Source organism: Nycticebus coucang, chromosome 5, assembly GCF_027406575.1.
Source record: "Nycticebus coucang isolate mNycCou1 chromosome 5, mNycCou1.pri, whole genome shotgun sequence".
NCBI classification, from domain to species: domain Eukaryota; kingdom Metazoa; phylum Chordata; class Mammalia; order Primates; family Lorisidae; genus Nycticebus; species Nycticebus coucang.
In genome coordinates this window covers 14,024,873-14,047,954 of record NC_069784.1, presented here as the reverse complement: position 1 = coordinate 14,047,954, position 23,082 = coordinate 14,024,873, and positions in this window count along the sequence as shown.

The following is a 23,082-nucleotide window of genomic DNA, read 5'->3' as shown; positions in this document are numbered from 1 at the left end:
CAACTGAGGAAATAACTCTCTCCAAAAGAGCTTTGAAAGCCAAAAGGTGTGCAGTCCCTAATAGTAGCCACACTTCCTAGCCAAAAGGGGCCCCAGGAGAGACACTGCCAGGCCATGGAAGAGGACTCAGGAACATAGACAGCCTGGTGACTCCATGTGCCAAACAAACACCTGTAGTTTCTTCCTCATTTTTCTCAAAGGGTTTTCCAGAGACAAGATAAATGTAAGAAAAGTTCTTTATTGTCCAAACCAAGACAGTTTTGAGAGCATTGATGTTATTAATACACCAGAAGGATGGGTATTGCCCAGGGCAAACTTGGGCCATAGTACCCTACCCGAATGAGTGCTTAGGAATCCAGTGATAGAATCCAGCATACTGTGGATGGTTGTAGACAGGAGGGGAGCTGAATTCTTGGCTCTTAGGCAAAGGATTGAGAACAGAAATAGAATGATCCAAACTTCGTCAACTCTAAGCATTTATTCTCATCTGGAGTTTAGCACTTCTCTCCCTGGGCTTGGGATCAGCTCACAGCCCACATTTGTTCAGTTCAAGTATTTACTGAATTTAAAACTTGTCCTAGTCACGATGGTACCTGCTATTCGGACTTTCTGTCTCCTGGCCAGGGAGCACGTCTGACGTGTAGTGTGGGGGACAGATTTGTCATCTGTAGATTTTTTTGAAGTAGGAAGACAGAAACTAATGTATAGAATTGGGAAAGAGGAATAGAAAAAAATGCTGCAAATACAGGCTTTTGGGTCAAGACCACACTTCTTTACCCTTTAAGTGAGAGCAAGTGATTAGACTTCTGTGAGTTTCAGTTTCCACTTCTGTAAAGAGGGAAAAATAGAGCAACCCTGTGGGATCTTAGAGGCATTAAGTGAGATAATATGTGTATTGAATTGTTCAGTACAGGAGGTGGCACTTGGAAGTCTGTCGGTAAGTAGCAGTGGTCACTAATCACACTATTCTCATTATCAGTGGACAGACGGACTGGTCTGGGTGTGTACTTACAGCCCTGGGTTTCTCTGTCCTCCCTTAGCAGTTTCTTTGTCATCCTGTCATTTGTTGTACAGAAAATGCAGTTTCAAGGGACAGGATAGTTGTTTACAGTAACAAAGGCCTGCCTTGTGGAAACATTAGTCCTTTGCCTGATTTCACTGTTGTCATTGGATAAAGAACTCACAGCCTTCTGATTTCCAGATTGTGCATTTTTAAGCACCAGAGGAGGGAAGAAAAGCTTCGTCTTTCTTGGCTGCACCCCTTTTATTAAAAGGATTTGTTTTTTAACATTTAGGTTCAGTCTAAAGGCTGCACTTTAGGACCTAGAAGGCTACAAGTGGCCTGAAGGCTACAGGTTCTCCGCCCCTGTAGGACAAGTCAGTTTCTTAAAACTCACTGCAGACTTGAACCCATACGGTAGCTTTCCTTTAATATTTAAGTTCCAAAATTTTTACATGTATAATATTTCTTGGTGTAATTCTTAAAGAAGTGTCCAGAGAGCGTTTTAGAGTTTTCATCAGGCTGGATGTGGAGGGGGCTGGTAAAGGGGCTCTCCCTCCATAAGGGGAAGGGGCATGAGCTTACTGTGAACACTCTAATACAATTTCGCATGGTCTGAGGTTTCAAACAGCCCCTCAGCTCTTTCCCAGATGCCAGCAAGTCAGAAAACCAATAGATCTTCTATCAGCTGACAGTTCTTCACACCTTGTTAATGCCCTGGGCAAAACTGTTTATAAGTGACAACATCTACAGTGGGTTTGCTCATTGTTCTCTCACCTTCCCTTAAAAAAGGCCTTATGCCCACACTTGAAATAGTAGCTCTTTCTTGCTTGAGTCAAGCCACAGTGATGAAAATTCAAACAGCCGGGGAGTTTAAAGCTCTAGAATAGCTGTCCCCAGACTTTCTCCTTTTTTCCCCCAACATTATCACCAGAAAAATGCATACAATAACATCTGTTTTATATCTTTTCTGTTAAATAATCTTCGTAAAGAGGTAAATATAATTTACAGGACAAATGCATCAAAAGGAATAGCAAGGTATTTTTTTCTGCCAGCTGCATACCAAAGCTTTAATTTCCAAGCATCTTCTGATTTGGGACAACATTGAAAGATGGGTTTCTCAACGAAGAGTACCATGGAACCCTTTATGGAAAGACAGATGCCTCTCACATTGAAATCTGAAGGTATGTTTATATAGTGAAGCAATTCATACCTTTGAGTCAAAGTGTAGCAGACTAAATCATAGAAACAGCTGAACTCCGAAAGACATCTCAACACAAAGATCCAACACCAAAGCTAGTGTGGCAGGGCCTTGTGACAGAGAACAGGGTACTGTTTAACAGGCCCTAGGTCTAGCACAGCTCTAATAGTGAACTACGTACTCAATTGATAATACCCATTCAATTATCTGGACTAATTACTTGTTATGTTTCTATGAATGGATGGTGAGCAGCATTTAAATTCTACTATGGTCTCTTTATTTTTCAAAGAAAGTAATTTGTTATTTAAGAACAATTTTTGGCAATCTAAACATAGGAGAGGTATTGTATTTTGCCAAAAGTATCAACTAACCCTTCTATTCACACAACTAACACATATGTTTTGCCAGTCACTAAGCTAGAGCATTGAGACAAATTTAAATAGCACATGATGTGTTATCAAGGAGGAGCTACTTTAGCTGAGGAGCCAGATACACAAGAAATAATTCTACTGCAGTGCAATGAGTACGGCGATGCACTCGTGCAAGATGAGATGGGGACACGGAAGGCAGGAAGAATTCATCACAAAGGAAAATGTGTGTCCTGGGCTTGGAAAATGTACCGCAGTGTACAGAAGCAGGAAAGGAAATTCCTGGCCCTCCAAATTAAATGTAGTAACCATATGATCCAATGTCGTAAGTCCCCAGTTATGCATTGGATAGTATGCTCAGGACTTTCTAGATATTATTTCAATTAATCCTCAAAAAATCCAATAATATAGGCAGAGTGTATTTATATTATAGATGAAGAAGTTGATATTCAGAGAAGTTATGCACCTTGCCCAAGACCACACAGCTGTAAGTTGGTGGAGCTGGCCAGAAAGCTTTAAAGGGGATAGCATGTTTATCAGCTGTCTGAAAGTCTGATATGTTTTCAAACATTATGTATGAAGTTATATAGAAAAGAAGAAAGCAGGAACTGTCCGGGAAAGGGGGGAGTGAGCGCACCAGAACATGGAACGCCATTCAGCAGCAGTAGAACCCCCCTTTCATGTTCTTGGTTATGAATCTGAAGCGAACCCACCCCAGGGGATTTTGCCTTTCTCTAATCTTATACAACTGTATGGTTTCAGGCATAAACTAGGCAAAAGGTTGGATACAATCAAGGTTTTGATTTCCTGGAGTGAATACAACAAAGCAAGAGTGAGGTGGGGGCTGGGGGCGCTTCAAGGCACGGTTATGATTGTTGATTGACAAAGGAATTTGTTGTGTAAGGAAGCCAGGAAGGATGAGGGATTGGTGGGGAAAGTGTAAAGTATCCTCCCAATAGATTAAAGGTCACTATAGTGCCAAAAAAATTAGTGTGAGAGAGAGAGAGAGAGGGAGGGAGAGAGGGAAGGAGAGAGGGAGAGAGACGGAAGGATGGATGGGGTAGCAGTGAAAGAGCATGAGGCAGGATTCAGGCTCAGGGGAGATACTGTGATTGCTGATCCGAGCTGCCTCAGAAGGAAAGGGGTGAATGTAAAGATTCTCAGCAAATGCTGGTGCAGATGTGGAAAGAGGGAACACTTTTACACCGTCGGTGGGACTGCAAACTAGTACAGCCTCTTTGGAAAGACGTATGGAGAATCTTCAAAGAATTCAAATTAGACCTCTCATTTGATCCTGCAATCCCAGTAATGGCATCTACCCAGAAGAAAAGAAAAATCACTTTATCATAAAGATATTGGCACTAGGTTGTTTATCACAGCTCAATTTATAATCACAAAAATGTGGAAACAACCCAAATACCCATCAACCCAGGAATACATTAACCAACTGTGGTGTATGTATACCATGGAATAATATTCGGCTAGAAAAAAGATGGTGACTTTCCATCTTTTGTATTAGCCTGGATGGAGTTGACACACATTCTTCTTAGCAAAGTATCACAAGAATGGAAAAGCAAATATCCAATCTACTGAATACTAATATGAAGACCGTAGGTGAACTAATACATGCCCACATAAGAGAAAAACTCAATTAAAGTTAGAGGAAGAGGGAAAGGGAGAGGGAGGAGGGGAAGGAGGGGAGGGGTTGGGTGTTCTCCCACCTAATGGGCACAATGTCAGGGTATATGGCACACCTCTTGGGACACAACTATAAGAGGGACTCTACCTAACAAATGCAAATATTGTAACTTAGTTATCCGTACCCTCACATTAACCTGAAATAAATTTTTAAAAAAACAAAAACAATTCTTAGAGAGGAAGTCAAGGTAATAAGGAGTCAGGTGGTAGAAGGGTCAGCTCTGCACACTGACATCACCATAAATGAAGCCAGGAAATCGTCTTGGAGAAGGCAGCAGTGAGCTGGGAGCAGGGGGCTTGGAACAAAGAGGGAGAGCCCTCCAGAGACTGTGGGTGTCGGCAACAGCCGGGCAGCAGCTGGCAAACTGAGGTCACACCTGGGCTCTCCTAGGGTAGAGGGGAAGCGGGTGATCCAGAAGGGGCCAGAGACCAGAGCGCCCATCCCACCCCCAGGCTGCCGAGGTCAGCTGTGGGGGGACTGCAGTCACCACCGTGGGAGAGGGACTTAGGGACAGAAGACCTGTCTAGACTCCCACGGAGGGAACATTCAGAGACAGAGTTGAGAGGATGGGATGTTTTGCTAATCACGGAAGAGGAGACCCACGGAAAGGGTGCCAGGAGTTTGGAGGAAGGAAAGTAGCCTCGTGGGGTTATGGTGTGGTAGAAAGGGAAGACCTGGCCATGGGGGTGGGGGGAGAGATGGCTCTGTGGTGACAACATGAAAAAGACCCAGGGCAGGGTGGAAGGGAGCAGGTGGTGGTGGAGAGGCCTCGTGGAGTAGGTGGGTTCCTGGCCTTCTGTTTTCTAACCATGAGGAGGGAAGTAGAAAAGGAAGAGGACTCTAAAATTCCAGAACATTCTCATCTATTCCAGTATCCAACCTGCTGAGCTTATAATAGAGAACAGACTCTGTTAAGACATTTATATTCTACATTTAGTAAGTTTCACATGTACCCTTAACACAGTAACTGAGAAAATGCCAGGAAGGCTATGTTAACCAGTGTGATGAAAATATGTCAAATTGTATATGAAACCAGTGTATGGTGCCCCATGATCGCATTAATGTACACAGCTATGGTGTAATAAAAAACATTAATTAAAAAAATAAAAATAATAAAAGATAAAACAATAAAAAAAAAATAAAGGACAGACGCTGTTGGAATTGAAATGTAGAACAATCTGTAAGTTCTCTGAGCCCAGCAGAAGCAGTAAAGAACAGCAGGAGGAGATGCCTGCTCCTCAGAGCTGAGCCAGAATTCTCACAGGAAGTGCTCACACCTGCTGCCAACACCCTGTATCCCTCTGCACGGCGTCCCTTTAAAATAGGACCCTCTCCTGGAGATAGATGCTTTGACCATTTCCTTTGGCCTAAAATAGGCAAGATTTGTACAAAATTACTCCCTTTGCTTTTGTTTTAAATCACCCAAGAGTTGGAGGTTCCTCCAACAATAAAAAGACAGACGAATGAGGCTTTCTCTAAAGAACAGGGCAGCAAATGAGAGTCTTATTAGAAAGACAATGGCCTTGGCTGTTATTACAGAAGGAGAGAAATTTTAACATGAAAAAAAGAAAAAATAGAAAAGTAATCCAGAAGAAAATGAAAGCTCAAAGGATTGTTGTATCCTTTTGAGTGCTGGGCCTCTGTTGAGCAGGGGAAAACTGAGAAACACAGCAGTGCTGTCTCCGGCCTCTGCTAATCCCATGGTCGTTGCTTTATCTCCACCTGTAACTTAGAAAGAGCAATTACAAACCAAGGGGGCCCCACACGAGCATCTCCCTGGCAGCCTCTGGGGGTCAATTGTGTCCTTCCGGCTCCTGCACCATGCTGGGTGATGCACGGGCCCATGTCAGCATGAGGAGGAGCTGAGGGGAAACCGGCCTGTGATTTAAACCCAAGCTGGCCTTGGTCTGCTCCACCTGGCATTGCATCAGGAAGGGAGCCCGGACCAAACTCTTCCAGCTTAAAATACAGGAATGGGTATGGGAGATATGATGAGCATACAGAGTGATTCAAGGGGAAAAACGTGATAGAAATCATTTCCCATTATAATCTCCACGAATTGCTTTACGTCTCTAATATAGATCGCCTGGGAAATAATTTGAAAGCATTTAAAAATATCTTCCATTTTCTATTATGAGCCTTTGGATTTCCACAGTTTGAAAGAGTGAAGAGACTGTAGCTTAGAAAACTAATTACAAAACATAAAAATGCTCAAGTCTAATGGAACATATCAGACAGAAGGAGGATTCCAGCCTTGGCAGGCAGGATTTCAAATGTAGCCCAAGTGAAAGGAAGTGGCGCTTGGAAGGCAGCGGATCCTACCCCAATGTCTCCGGTCTCAACATCTTTGTTTTACATTCTCTTTGTTCCTGTTGGCTTACTAATTAGCTGTGATTTTTTTTTTAATGCCCCTTACTGTAGGTTAATTTTGTCTAACTCACCAGCAGGGGTTTTTGTAATACATAATTCACAGAGCAATGTCAATGATTAAAATTCTTTCATTAACACAGCACCTTAAAGATAATAAATATGAAGCGTTTTGCTCCCAATCTGAGCTCAGAAAGCCTGATTTTGCATGGAAAGAAAGGCATGCTTAGCTAACTTGGCACTGCAGAACAAAATGGAATCCAAGTTTTAAGGTATCACAAACACAAAGTTGGGCAAATCGAGGCACACTTATTCTGAGCACGATGATGCAGCCGGCAGGGTTTTCAGAGAAGAAATTCTACACGTGTACTTGAAGAATGCAAAACATTCAGCCAGAAGTGCTCTTGGCTGGCATTTTTGCGGGGAATGCTACGGTACCGCAGAAGATCAGCTGAAGAGAAGGTCAACGTGTCTGAAGCTCAAGTTGCCCGTGGTACGGCGAAAGTCATCAGTGGTTTGGTGAACGTTGCTTTGGCCTCTTTATGCCATTTCCCTTCTCTCTCTTCAAGAATTTTAACAGATTTGACTGGTCAGGATACAAGAAGAGCAATGCGGTAATTAGAGACGGGGTATGAAATTTCATTTTGAAAAGTTTTAATAACTCTCAGAACATCTGTTCTTCTGAACTCTATCACTTCCTTTCCACCTACACCCCCAAACGATTCTTATATTTCATTTTTGCAAAGTACAAGCTGTGTTTGCTTCCATGTATTCAGCCTGATACAAAAAAGGATAATAATCACAGATGCCTTGGCAACAGCAGCCAAGAAAACAGAGAATCTGATCACTCAATGGGATTTTGCTTACAGCCTGTCCCCCCGATGTATTATTTTTTTTTTCTCTTTCACTCCTCCAAAGAGGAATTAGATTTTTTCTTTTCTTTTCTTTTTTTGGTTGAGTATATTTTAGTGGGGGAAATAGATACATGTATTTTTGGTAGTAATAACAAATAGCATTTCTCCAAATCAAAACATTTTCCCGCATTAAATATATCAATTGAGGGCAGTGCCTGTGGCTCAGTGAGTAGGGCGCCGGCCACATATGCCGAGGGTGGCGGGTTCAAACCCAGCCCCGGCCAAACTGCAACAACAAAAAAAAATAGCCGGGCGTTGTGGCGAGTGCCTGTAGTCCCAGCTGCTTGGGAGGCTGAGGCGAGAGAATAGCGTAAGCCCAAGAGTTAGAGGTTGCTGTGAGCCGTGTGACGCCATGGCACTCTACCCGAGGGTGGTACAGTGAGACTCCTCTACCAAAAAAAAAAATATTTATCAATTGAAAGTAACTGCGCAGAAGCAGCACGAAGTTCAAAGACATGAAAGTAGAATCAAAAACCACAAAATTGTCACCCAGTCCAAAGGTTGTGGCTCACATTGAACAGGTGGCCCTGACATAATGCGTTTTCTACACTTGGTGATGGTTCTAAGAGGTTTGTCTCTGGAACCAAACTGCAGCATCCAACTCAGCCACCCATTGGCATTTTGAGCTGGAGAGAGAAGGAACCGAGTGAGGGAAGGAGGTTCTCTAATATGTCATCCATTCAAGTAAAAAGCCTGTCCACTTCAAGTGGGAGGTCAGCAGCAGGCTAGTTGGAGGAAATGTTCATGAACTTGTCCCTGCTCTGTAATTTGCCCGTGGCTAATTTAATAATTTCTATTTTTAGTGCGTGGTTGCTCCCATCGCTCTCATAAGCACAAATAATTGCTCCCATTTTTTAAAAGAAAGCAGCAAATAGCCCCCTTAGTAAGGCCAGCCACTGAGCTAGCTGCTGAAATTCATATAGCATCCCACTAAGTGAAATTTGCTACTCATCAACACATTAACAGGGACGTTGTAACAAATGTTTCTATTTTAAAAAATGATAAGCAAACTTAGTTCTTTTAGCCCAGGCAGGGTTTTTAAACTAGAAGTGGTTTAATTTCACACATATAAACCAAAAAGAATTGATTTTTTTTTTCTCCTTGTTTCCACTTATGGATTAAAGTCTGGGTAGCTTGCCAAGCTTGGTCAACCAATTTCTGCTAACGATGACAGATGAGGTGGGTGCAAGTGACTGATACACATAACTACTGGGCAATGGATACATACGATTCAAATAAATCAAGAATTTTATGTGGATAGATTGAATCATAGCTTGAGCATCTGAATTGATAGCTCTTCAATGCTGTATAAAAGAGAATGGTAAAAGGCTAAGAATAAAGCTTTTATGTCAAATCAGTCTCCTTCCCAGTGAAAAGATTCAGTTCAGGATTCTTTTCCTCTTCCTGGTGGGGTCATGGTCATGTCTAACCAGATTGGTCTTAATATCAAACACTAGATTAACTGTCTGTCAATCAAATATTCAGAGCTCTGTCAGTATAATCCACCTTCTCTGCCACAGACAATGATAATAACAAGCTTGATCTTGGCATTGAAATTGTTATTTCAGGAGGCAGTGCATACAGACCCATAGATTGTATCCTTTCACCCTTTCATCTAGTGCTTCATCCGAAATACTTGTTGAATTCCTACTATGGGTCTACAAGTTCATGGTAAGGGCTTTGTATCTTATTGTGAAATGGGAAGGATTTTGAGTTGAAAAATGACATGATCTGACTTCAGTTTTAGAAGGATCACTCTGGGTGCTGTATTGACAAGAAACTTTACTAAAGCAAAGACAGAAGCATCGAAGACCAGTTAGAAGGCTAACACAGAGGGCAGAGATCCTGGAAAGTGGCCAGATCCATGGGGAAGCATCAAATCAAGAGAATTTGCTCATGGAATGATGGGGACTAAGATTAAAATCAAGTTCACAAGAATGTAAACTCCATCATGACACTGTATGTGTACGTCCCACTGAAAGATGTCAGCACCTACAGAATGCCTACAGTTTCAAGGTCACTCAATAATTACCTGTTGAATAAATGATATGATGTCTCCAAGGTGAACAAAGAAATTAGGTAAATGGAGTTGCCATTTATTGAGGAAGAGGGAGAACAAATTCAGAGGCAGTTTTCTTTATGTGTTTGTTTTATTAGTAGGAGAGCATGAAATCAAGATTTCCGTTCCGGACATATTAAGTTTCAAATGCCTCAGAGATATTCAAGTGGTGAGACCAAGTTAACAGCTCTGCTTGTAAGTCCGGAGTTGAAGGTGAAAGTTAGGGATGGAGAAATAAATTTGGCTTTTATCAGGGAATAGGCAAAACTTAAAGCTACAGGGAAGCTTTAAGATAAACCCATTTAGGTTGTGAGTACCATAGAGGAGAGAAATTTGGGGAATGAGCTCTGGGTCACTGGAATCCATGTAAGTCTTTACTTCTATTCTGTAAAATGAACAGAAGTAAAGAAAGAACAGTCAACTAAATGAGAGGAAAATTGAAAAAGACGGTGTCTCAAATACAAAGAAGAGAATGCAATTCTTTAGTTAAGTCATTGCAGCAAATGCTGTTAATGAATCAATTAAGAAAAACAATGAAAACTGACTATTTGATTTTGAAACACAGTCAGCAGTGGCCTTGATAAAAGCAGTTTCGTTGGCAACAGTGTAAACTGATGGTGAAAATAGGTAGCTCTGTAACACCTAGAACAGGACTAACACACCGCCAGCACTCAATACACACTTGAATGAATGAAGAATTATAAACATTCTACTTGAAGTACATTTAAAAATGATTCCCACGTGGCCGCCTGTAGCACAGTGGTTATAGCACCGGCCATATGCACCAAGGCTGGTGGTTCGAACCCAGCCTGGGCTTGCTAAACAACAATGATAACTGCAACAAAAAATAGCAGGGCATTGTGACAGGCACCTGTAGTCCCAGCTGCTCAGGAGGCTGAGGCAAGAAAATTGCTTAAGCCCAAGAGTTTGAGGTTGCTGTGAGCTGTGATGAGAAAGCACTCTACTAAGGGTGACACAGTGAGACTCTGTCTCAAAAATAATTAATAAATAAATAAAATGAGATGAAAGAATAGTGAGAATACTGTTGTTCCAACCTTATTTTGTTACATTTAGAACCATGTTATAGTCTATTATACATTTTATTTTCAATTTCAATTACATTTGAATAGGATATGATTAATAAAATAAATAAATGAATAGATGAATTAATCCAGTTTTAAAACCACTCTTATTTTCCAGTGAATTCAAATTTAATCATCCTCTGCGCTAGATTTTATATTTATTTAGTTTTCTAAGTAAAAGCAATAACTATTTTCTTAACATTCTTAGTCAAAAAAACAAATGTCTCTGTATATAAATGACCAATGAAAACCAAGTGTTCAACCTAAACTTATCTCAATCCATTTAAAAGAACTCATGAGAATATAAACAAAAACACTTGTGGTTGTTGAAGGTATAATATGAAAGTACATTTTGTAAGAATAATAAATCATATAATAATCTCTTATATAATATGAAAATATACCTTCATCTTATGTAATATAAAATATTAATATATAACATTAATCAAGAAATAATATAAAAATGTCTATATAAGTAATAAACCAGACATCAATAGGAATCAGCAACTATATAAATTCACCTTTTTTTTGAGACAGATAACAGGAAAAGAATTCACCCAGTTCTATTGTCTTCTGATCCTATGATTTAAAAAGCTGTACCATCAATCAGTTGTCTTTTATTTAGGCCTAAGAATTAAGGCTAAGAATAATTTTTAAAATATATTCTAATTGAATTCTGACTACTGTTGAAAAATCAGGAAACACCAAAAATGACCCTCAAAATAGATAAAGTCACCCAGAAGGCAACAGCTGTAACATGTAGATGCATCGCTTTCTATTGTTTTCATTCTTATATGATTTTCCATTTTAAAACTGCAATCTTAGGCTTTTGGGGGTTTGTTTTTTTTTTTTTTTTTTTCAGTGAAACACTGTAACTTTTCTCCATCACTATAAGTACCCAGCTCCAAGATATTGTTAATGGCTGCCTGGTATGACGGCAAATGGATTTGCTCTAATCTGTTTAAGCAATCCCATGTTGAACATGGAGATGATTGCTAATTTTCTCCATTATGAACAAAGCTACAAGTGACATTCTTTTAGATAAATGTTTACACTATCATGATTGTATCCTTTGGCTAAATTTCCAGATTCGGTTTATTATTGAGCATTGCAGAAATATAAAACTGCATGGAAACTGATGGTTTCTCTCCCTGAAGTGGGTTCCGCTGACTCCCCACTCTTTTTACTGGAAGGTAAACTAACATTTTCCAGGCAACAGCACTAGGTGATTTTATAACATCAAATCCTCACAATAATCCCCCTGGATAGATCTCATTATCTCCATTTTACAGAAAAGGATAGTGAGACTCCAAAAGGTTAAGTAACTGGCACAATGTCACAGAGCTGGCAAAGAACAAAGCTACAATTTAAACAGGGCTGATTCTGAAGACCAGGCGCTCTCTATTAGAGCAGGTTGCTTGCTTCTGTGAGCCGGAAAGGCCTTCCCACTTACCAGGCTTTAGTTCCTTCCAGAATACGGAATGACTAACCACCTGGGTGGCAGAAAGGGAAAAGTCAGATCATAAAATATACAATTTTCAACCACGCTCTTGGAGGAACAGGCTTTTGTTGTTCATTTCTTTGCAATCAGGTTGCCTGGTAGTTGGCTCGTATTTGCCAGGCCCTTCTCTGTTTCTTGGAAGTTGTTATGTCGGTTACTCCACTCCATTTCTGCCCGGGGCCCTTCCGGGGAGCGGGGGAGTTGAAAGGGGATCAGCTCAAACAATGTGGTGCTCTCACCACCTGGTCAGGTTGAAAATCGCAGCAGCCAATCCAGACAGCCCTGGATCATGACTGCCCACACTGTCCTTGGAGCACAGTCCCACTGGAATACCCACTCCCCCGCCTGGCAGTGCAGGATCAAGCCGGTGTAGAACAAAGATCTTACACATCATGACAAAAATAAAATCTGACAAGAGAAAATTAATGACTCTCACTTTCTCTGGCTCTTTCCAATAGGGTTTTCTGTAGGCGCGACATGGGGCACAGAGCCACAAGTCTCCAGATCCCCCCAAATCCCCCTGAGCAGAAAGGTTCCTCCTCTCCAAAAGAAAATGAAAGTTAGGAAAAAGTGAACTGCAAAAAGAGGATAAGCAGCTCCATTGGTATTTTCTGTCTGATGCAGTTAATTAATAATCATTATCATGTTTGCCAAATACAAGCTGAAAGACATTATTCATCTGTCGTCTTCTAAGAGTCTGCTCATGTGCTTTCTGTTTGTTTTGTTTAACAAAGATATTTTCTAAAGACCCTCCACCAAGTTGTCCACTTTTTCTAGGCTCTACATATCAACACAAATACCTGAAATTCTTTCTTTCCCAACTTAACTTTCCTTCCTTTTGTGAAAATTGACTGTCCATCTACTGTCACCCAGATGCCAGGTTACCGCCTTCAAATATAAAAATGTATTTTGGAGCAGAGTTACTATCTTCTTAGAAAGTTCTCCATGAATAAGTGGAATTAATAAGATAATTGCTCCCCAAAGGGTAGAGATTCTAATCAACACATTTCATGTCTCAAATTTCCAAGCATTGTACAAACCATTGTACATTATGCAAACACTGGGTTCAATTTACTTTTTTCATTGATACTGGTGTGTGTGTCTGTCAGTCTACTCATATATATGACATTCCTGCTAAGATTTTAGAGGCCTAAAGATCTGTTTAACTTACATATAAGCACAAACCAGCAAGCATTAATACAATCCAGATGGATGCTCAATTATTTCAACAATTATAATGTTTACTCAAGTTCTTAATATGTCAACAAGTACATTTTACTGCACCATCAGCCAACTGTTCTCCTCAACACCAGCCACATTCTCATGACAAGCTTAAGACAGGCATTGCCTAGAGACCAAAATTACACTCCTGATACCTCTTTTGTTATGGATGGTAAATTTATTTGCATGTTTATCTGTATAGATTTTAACACTGGCCCCTATCCAGACTGTAACAAAATGGGGAAATCTTTTGCCAGTTTCTGCCTGGCAGATCCTGGTGACCTGAAGGAGTTTATGGCCTGGAGTTTGATCAGTGGGTACCAGAATTGGTACCCAAACAATTGAGAACATAGGTACAAGCTCCTGGGCTTCCAAATATTAATTGTATTTGTTTGTAGAATACATTTAGTTATTTGGAACATGTTTTAAAAATGTCCCAATGTTATCATTTTCTTTATTGGCATGTAAAATTTTGACACATACGGTTTTCTTTATTGGTGTATATAATTTTTAATAATAACAAATTATCTTTACCTTGGTGAACCTTGGCACAACATTGGAATTTTTGAAGTTCCTTGGAGTCCCTACAGAATAATCTACTAAGATTCAAGTCAACATGATCACAACTCTCAGAGACATGAGTTATCCGTGCTTTTTATGGTTGGTTTCTTTCATGGTTTTTTTTTTTTTTCTTTTGTTTGTTTTAATCTGGACCTCTCAACTTTTCCTTTGAGAAAGCTAATGTTGGTCCTACACCAGATAACATAAATAGGAAAATGATAACATCTAGTCCAGTTTGTAAAGCAATAGGAAGACTCGGTCAAGTCTATGTTTTTAACTGAGTGGTTATCCTTCCCAGAAATAAATACATAAATCAGAAAGAGACCATTATTTTAGGCTTAAAAAGTCATGGCCATTTCTCTTCTAACTGAATAATGATTCTCTCTGGCTCTGTTTGGAGTGCATTTTTCTTACCAACTCTCGGTGGAGGAGGGACTGTATCAGCCTGTCATTCACATAATACACCTAACAGGGACACAGGGAACATCCTTCAGTGGCGGCACCATCTCTCAATCTAGTGGTCCGGGCCCCTCAGGGTAAAGGCCTGCTTGGCAGTTAAACAGTTGCTGTAGCCTCTGTACTCCAGAGTTTCTAATATAAGTATAATATAACATAATAAAGTCTAATATAACACTTTTGAATGATGACCCTGAGTCCATCACAGTGACGGTGGTGCGATACAGTGAGGGCATCAACTGTGAGCATTCTCCAGCCCTACCATCCCTTGGAGAGGAAAATGGTTTCTCCATTTCAGACTGTCAAAAGATCATGAGTAGGGAGAAAAGCCTGAAGAAATCAACTGGTAAATACAATGTAGATGATTTTCTTTCTTCTGGGGGGCAATCATTGGAATATATAGATGTCATTGTAATTGTTATTGATATCTTTTAAAAGATATCAACATGTATTTTGAGCTGGGTGCTGTGGCTCACGCCTGTAATCCTAACACTCTGGGAGGCCAAGGTGGGTGGATTGCCTGAGTTTATGATTTCAAGGCCAGCCAAGCCAGAGCAAGACCCTGTCTCTAAATATAGCCAGGTGTTGTGGCAGGCACCTGTAGTCCCAGCTACTCAGGAGGCCAAGGCAAAAGAATCGCTTTAGCCCAAGAGTTTGGGGTTGCTAAGAACTATGACACCCGGGCAATCTACAGAGGGTAACAAAGTGAGACTCTGTCTCCAAAAAAATAAAAAATATAAACACTTACATTTTACCAATGCTAATAACTATAAAATTGTTTTTAAATAAGCATTTTTTAAAATTTGCATTGAATTCACATAATAATTGCACATATTTATGGGTATAGAGTGAGGCTTTGCTCCACACCTGTAGAGTGATCAGAGTCATTAGTATAGCCATCATTTCAGACAGTTATCATACCTTTGTGTTCCTTCTGCTATTTCAAACTGTATAGTAACAGTTGTTAATTGTAGTCATCCACGGTCATCTATCTAGTGTTCAACACTAGAATTTACTCCTCCTATCTAGGGATACATATAATTTTATATCCTTTAACAAATGCCTTCTTATCCCCTCCTTCCTCCTATCCTTCCCAGTGTCTAGTGTCCTCCCAAACAACCATTTTTTTAATACTTACCTTCAACTTTTATGGCTTTATTTCAAAGTCACTCATCACCAAAATTTTATATATCAAATCCCTCATGAAGCTGACAAGAAGAATATATATTGGAAGACTATTTGCAATATATATAACAAAGTGCTAATATCTGTGATAGTGTAGTTAACATTAGATTTGCTTCCCCTGAACTGGCTCTGTTCTCAGTGGCTCTTGGGTCCTATTTCCTAACAGCCCCAGGGATGGGTTCTATTATAATTGTCATTTCACTAAGGGAAGCGTGGCTAAGCCACGTGCCAGTAGTCACAGGTTACAAATGTCATAACATGAGCAGTGCCCGGACAAGAATCCAGAAAGTTTGAATCCAGAGCCTGCAGTCATGGCCATCTTTTGCTACCCTAAGTCAGTTTTACAAATCAATAGGCAAAAGATGAATTTCTCCAGAAAGACCAACCATATGAATTAGTGCTTCCAGGGGACTCATCAACAGTCCCCTAAGAAAGAAAAAGAAAAGTCTCACCAATATGGCGGCTTGGAGGCCCCCACCCCATGCGCATTGTGGCACCAGGAATGGTTTGCCCACAGACTTGCCTCACCAGCACCTTTGGTTCATTCCCTCCAATGCCAACTGCACTCATGCACTTTCTTCAGTGTCCCACAGAGATACTATACTCCAGGCATTCTATGTTGGGAAGTTCTCATTAACCTCTTTGATTTTCAACATTCTCGTCTACACATTTAGGTAACACAGAAGTCACCTCACAGCACCACGTGAAAATATAATGAAATAATGTTATGTGTGGAACGTAGCAAAGTGCTGGCCACATGGTAACGATGCAAAATTAATGTTGTCAGGTTCAGGCTAAACAGCCCATGTTTCTCAGCAGCCCATTAGCATTGTAAGAAACTCTTTATACCCCTTTTCACACCTACCAAAAGTGAAAAGTTGTTCTGTACTAACCCACTACTCATTAGAGGTCTTTTAATAAAACTGAGGCAGGGTAGGCATTATCAAATGCAGTAGAACCTCTGTAAGTTAACCACCCAAAGGACTGTACAACAAACTGGCCACCTTATAGAGGCGCCAACACAAGAAACTGGGCCTGCTGTGCTGATACGCACAGGTGGCACATGTCCGGTCTATGAAAATTAGGTCAACTTAAGGAGGGGGTCAATGTCGGGAGGTGGTCAACTATGGAGGTTCTACTGAATGTGGAAAAATTAGTCTAACTCCAGGGCTGCCCCAGCCAAGCTCTAAGTAGGACGCTTGCGCCTGAGACTGTCTTTCATTGTACGCTGAAGTCAATCCTTTCCCATCTCACAGTCAACAAAGGAAGAATTTACATACCACAGAACAAAAGTATGAGAGCTAATTACTATCTCAGAGTTTGTAATACCCCAACAAGCAGATCCCACCGTAAAAGCCTTATCAAAGTGTCTCCATGCTGCGTGCTGTGCCATTTTAAACACAAGCACATCCACATGATGGACTAGGAGCTCGCTTTGAGCCTTGATCATTGATCATCCCCCTGCTCCCTGGAAGGAAGAAGAGAAATGATGGACAGTAACAAGGGGAGAGGAAAAGAGACGTTAAGTCATATCCAAAAGAAATAAATACAAAACGATTTGACAGCCACAATTTGTGAGTCAACAGGGAAGCTGGGTGCAGTGAAGTGCAGTGAATCAAAATGATCAAATGATTTTATTAGTTTAGTTTTATTAGTCAGATCTATTACCATTTTTTTTTATGACCAGGGAAAAACAAAGCCATTATAATCAGTTTATCAAGACAGACCCTCCTGGAAAGTATGCCCCAGGTTCCCTGAGAACATTCCAGCCAAGCCGTGCCCTCTACTCTTTGACTAGGAATCCTCAGCCTCCCAACTCACTCCCTCTTCATAAGGAGGATGTTAGGGGCAACAAACCCACATGTCTCATGCAACGACTTCATAACACTGAGAGAAAAATGTAGCGTGCGCTACTGTATTTACAAAGCATTGAAGGTGGACCCTGTTCGAAGCTGATGAGGGGAAAATATATTAATTTATCTTCAAGCCCCAGACTGTAAATATGCTGCCAGCACTCCCAGCAGAAGCCTTCCATATACCACTGCCCTCTTCTGCAAGCCCGTGAGCCTCACACGCAGTAATCACATTCTCCGTGGGAGAGAGAGGATTCAGTTACCACGATAGCCAATTCCCGGGCCTCTCCCAAGCAAGGAGGAGCAGTCATTAGAAGCCATTCCAAACCAGAGATGGGCACTCTGTGACGTGGACTGTTGTAGACAGGACGGAGACAATTACCAAAGGAAAGAAATATTCTTATTTTAAGAAATCTAACATTTTAATACAATGTGAAAAATGATAAGGGACAATAAATGGAGTACATAAAAAGAACTCATAATAAAAAAGAGCTTGGCGAGAAATCCTGCTGTCATATTTGCATTTACCCTGAAACTAATGCCATGCACATTTCTGAATGCAAATAATTCACAAGAGGAAGCAAAATGAGGATGTTAATAATCATTTTCCCTTAATGAGAAGCTGTGTTCTGACTGAAAGGTGCTTTAAGATGGACTAAGTGAGGCTTAACAAAAGGGTTACCCCTCTCTTTTGTTTTGGAATGCAGAAATGAAAGCAGTGGAGTTTCACCCTGGGATTTAAAGGCAGCGGCATTAACATTACCATCACAAATATTATTCCCACATTTTTAAATAATAAAAATTCACCTTGTCGATTTAAAATTCCTCCTCATATTGACTTTCAGCTCAAAGTGAAATTTCTTCTGGGGTTTCTAGGTATTAAAGTGTCTTTTAGTATTACTTTTATCCATGCCAGACTTCTACCTCTTTTCATAATAACAACTAATGTTAATTGATTGCTTATTATTTGCCAGGTACTATGAGTTGGACAAGGGTCCTTCTCACCTGGGAGCTAATGAAACTCCCAGAGATGGGACTGAAATTTATCCAAGGGCACCATCAAGAAAGTATAATTTACTTGAACTTGGGAGACCGAACATCAAAGGGCCTGCCCTTTCCACCCTGGCAGCTGCCACATCTTCTTGTATTGTGTACAGACCCGTGGCACATCTGCACAACCTGAAGACTGGCTTTCAGTGACCATTGTAATGCCAAAAGACCCTGTTCTCTTCAAGGACACTGAGAGTCTCTTCTATTTTTTTCCCCCCTTTAAGTAAGCCTCTAAGTGAGGGGAAAATATGCCTAACGACAAGAGAAGTTTTAGAAAACCATCCCCAATTATACATCTGTGGCTCTATTTGTGCCTCACGGGGTACAATAGGCTGACAACCAGTGGGCATTTCAATGGTAGCAATTAATATTATGGGAATGCCTCGTGTCAACAGCAAACCATCACGACATCATCGTTCTGGCCCACCGCATAGCTGCTGAGTCAGCCTGTGTTTGATAACGTGGGTTTTACAGTGAGAGGGTGTTGGGAGCAGTTTTCCACAGGACTTTCATATTTCTGCACATCTTGTGATTAGTGGTACCAACTGCCTTTGTTCCAAACTGTCTTTTCAAGGATGTTTAAATAGCAAATAGCCAGGGAAACTATAGTCTTTCCATCCAGAGCAAAAATTAGCCGTACTTAACCGCCCACCATAAAAGATCCGTGTCTCCTGAGCTCAGGCTTCCCTCATGCAGCACAGCTTGCTGTGTGTGCAGGGGACCCCGGGCCCTCTTTTCACTATTCTGTTGTAACTGGAGCTCAGGAAAGTGCCCCAAACTTATCAATATAAGCAATAAAGTCCCATGTCTCTGACTCAGGAGTCTCAGGTCTTCTGCCTCCCTCCAGGAAGCAAAAACTTCATAACTTGTTAGCTTTCAAGGTGGTTAAAATCTCAGACACTTCGAGTTTTGACATGGCCTAAAATAGGATTCCAGTTCCATTCTTTACTAATTATGCGATATTAAGAAAGTTACTTAAACCCTCTAAGCCTAAAAAATGGGACCAGCCTTAGGACTTTGAGTGCCATATGATATAATATAATATATACTTTATAATATTAATGCAGGCATTAGCACAATGGCAGACATTTACCTACTTTGGCTCTCGAATAACGAAGGAATGAATTACAGTAGAACCTCCACAGCTGACCACCTCCCCACTAAACTGACCACTTCCTTAAGTGGACTTAAGACCAGACAGGCACCACATGTGCATTATCAGTACAGCAGGCCCAGTTCCTTGCGTTGACTACATCCATATGGTGACCAGTTTGTTACAGTCCTTTGGGTGGTCAACGTACAAAGATTCTACTGTACTTAGAATAAAGAACCGCGTTCTAACCGCAGTTCTGTGTGACCTGAAAGGCTTTCAACTCATCCAGAACTCAATTTACCCACGAATACTGAGACAGGTAGATGGCATAATCACAAATACTCCTCTTAGCTTTCAAATTCTGAAACTTTATTCCAGCTTTTCCTCACCATCTTCCTTCTTTCCCCTTAGAGGAGTTTCCCTTTATCAGGATATAATTTCTCCAGTAGTTACAGACCAAGCAAAGGGCCTGTTTCGAGGCAGAGCCAAGCTCCAGCTCTGATGCACAGCCGGGAAGTCCACACCCAGCAGACTGCAGGAGGCCAGGTTAAGCCACTGACACTGTCTGGGTTTCAGGTCCCTTGCTTGTTTTACAAGTACACCGAATTAGATGATCTTACTTCAAAATTCTATGATTAACTCATGTCACTATCTCCTCTGACCTCCCAAATAAGTCACCTGAATAAATAACTGAATTTATTACCTTGACTCAATTTCAGAAGAGAACTCAAATTAAGTGATAGGAAGTTTTAATGGGTGCATATCTAGTAGTGTGCCATCAGGGAACTCCAAATGTCACCTTGATCTAGAATGTAGTTCAGTCCCAACACAGAATCCAGCCAAAGATAAATCAAATCAAGGCAATCATGGGCAAGCCTATATACATCTGAATATTGCACTTTTGACCTACCTGTCCATATTAAATGGCTTTTCAAATAGCAGTGATACTTTTGTTCAATTCAGCCCATCCATGTCTGCTTTAATCTTCCTGGACTCAATATACACATACATGAAATCATGGGCAAGGGCTGGGGTAGCCATGTGGAATGTTATCAAGGAGCACAGTGGGATCAGTTAATGGTTAAGCCCCAAGAATTATCTCATTAGCAATAATCTCATATCAAATCTACTGGCATTTTGATCTTAAACTTCCCAGCCTCTGGAACTATGAGAAGTGCATTTCTGTTGTTTATAAATTACCCAGTCTATGGTATTTTGTTAAAGCAGCCAAAACTTAGATACAATGGAACATAAACATGGTTTTCTTATGAATAATTTATCAATCGGACTGAAGAAAACTATACTGATCATATTTTAAACAAAGGTTGTTTGCAAAAAATCATTTGCAAACAATTCTTTGTAGTAAATCTGTGCCCCTTTCCTTATGTTTTAAAGATTCTTCTTTTTGCTGTTGTTGTTTTTGTTGAAGATAGAGTAAAATTGGGTTATAAATCTTTATAACAAATACATTATTCAATCACTAGAAAAATCTTTTCATTCTTTCGTGTAAATAATAAAACTAACTTTCAAGATGCAATGCCATTCATCATTCTAATAAGGAATAAATAAAGGTCAGGTCATAGTTCTTGCCATCTTAAAGAAAAGTATTTGACCAAGACCTGAGAAAAAATAAATAGAATAGGCTAGGCCTAGCTGCTCAATGTCTCAAGTCTGCAAAAGAAATAAATCTAAAAAATGTAAACTGGGTTGGGTGTGGTGGCTCACACCTGTAATCCTAGCATTCTGGGAGGCCAAGGCAGGTGGATTGCCTAAGTTCAGGAGTTCAAGACCAGCCTGAGCAAAAGCAAGACCTTTACTAAAAATAGAAAAAATAACTGCGTGTGATAGTAGGTACCTATAGTCCCAGCTACTCAGGAGGCTGTGGCATGAGGATCCCTTGAGCCCTGCTGGTGAGCTATGATGCCACTACACTCTACCCAGGCTGACAGAGCAAGACTCTGTCTCAATAATTAGTTAATTAATATAAAATGACTCAAACAAAATAGAAATATCTTTCTCACTCATTGAAGAAGCTGGGGCACATGTTCCCCAGGATGTTGGGATGTGACCCTCAACCCAGTCATTCAAGGACTCTGGTCTCTTCCAACTTGTGGCTCAGCCATCCCTAGTACCTCCTAGTAGTCTGCTCCTGGCAGGCAGAAAGTGAAACCGTGGAGTCGGGTATCTGTCTCCTCTTCTGGAAAGCGCTGGCCCTGACATGGCACACATCACATCAAAACAGTACCACTCCCATGTTCTGTGGGCTGGGACCCATTGCCACAGCTCAGTACACAGGAGGCTGGAAATGCAAACCAACAGGAGAAATGAGTGCTTGGTGAGGAGCTGGAAGCCTTTCTCACATGGGTAGGCCCCGTTCGCCTTCACTCCCGGGTTCGTAGAGTTCAGAAGTGGACAATTTCTAAAAAAACAGAGAATTTCTAAGGAGTCTTCTGTTAGATCGTTTTTGAAATATGTTCCATGTTCTACAACATTCCAAGCACTAACTTAGTTATTGCACAATAATACGGTTTCGAATAACTGGTATCAAATGTATTTTCTCTTTCTTCCATACAAGTAGTTAAGAGCCTTGTTATTTTGAACTATTTTTGCCACATCTTTTTATTTTGCCAGAGTAATAATACTTAACAATCAGGGAATGATAAATGTTATTTAAAAGTTGTCTGATCCATTATCTTACATTCAGGAAGGTCAACGCCTACACCATTCCATTTAAATAAAAACCCTTTTACAAAGATGTGCAAAGGAGATTCCAGCAAGTCCCTGTATGTCCCACTACCCTCACTGTCAGGAAATTCCCCTTGCTGCTAATTTAAATTTGTTACCCTATAGCTTAAATCCAGTTCCTTTTGGATTTTTCTTAGACACAGAAAACAGATGTTCTTTTATCCTTAGTGTACCACACATTTCCACATCTCCACATTTAGCCTGTCCGTAGCAAACCGAATAATCCCAGAACCTTCCCCCAGGTCCTAGATCCACACCCTTTAATTATACTTACGGCTGTTCTTAGAAATCTCTCCAGCCCATGTTCATTTTACATGGTCATGATCCAGAATAAGACCCTCATCATTTAGCCCATGTTTATAAGTACCTGCTCCGTGAGAGTACAGCTCAAGTGGAGCAGAGAGAAAATAAATCTAATTCCTGAGAAAATTATATTCTATCAACATTAAAAAAAATCTTATCACTCTGTTTTATTTCAAATCAATATGAGGGTACAAATGTTTAGGTTACATTGCTCCCACTTCCAAGATAACGTTCAAACTGTAGTTGAGTCCTGCACCTTCACATTGTGCACATTACCTAAGATCCAACACCTGCCCCCCCCGCCACCAATCTCCCTCCCTCTCCCCTCCCCTCTCCCTGCTCTCCTCCCCCTCCCTAGACTCTATTTGTGTTTTATCATATCTGTGGGCATGTAATTGTTTATATATTGGTTCATATTCGTATG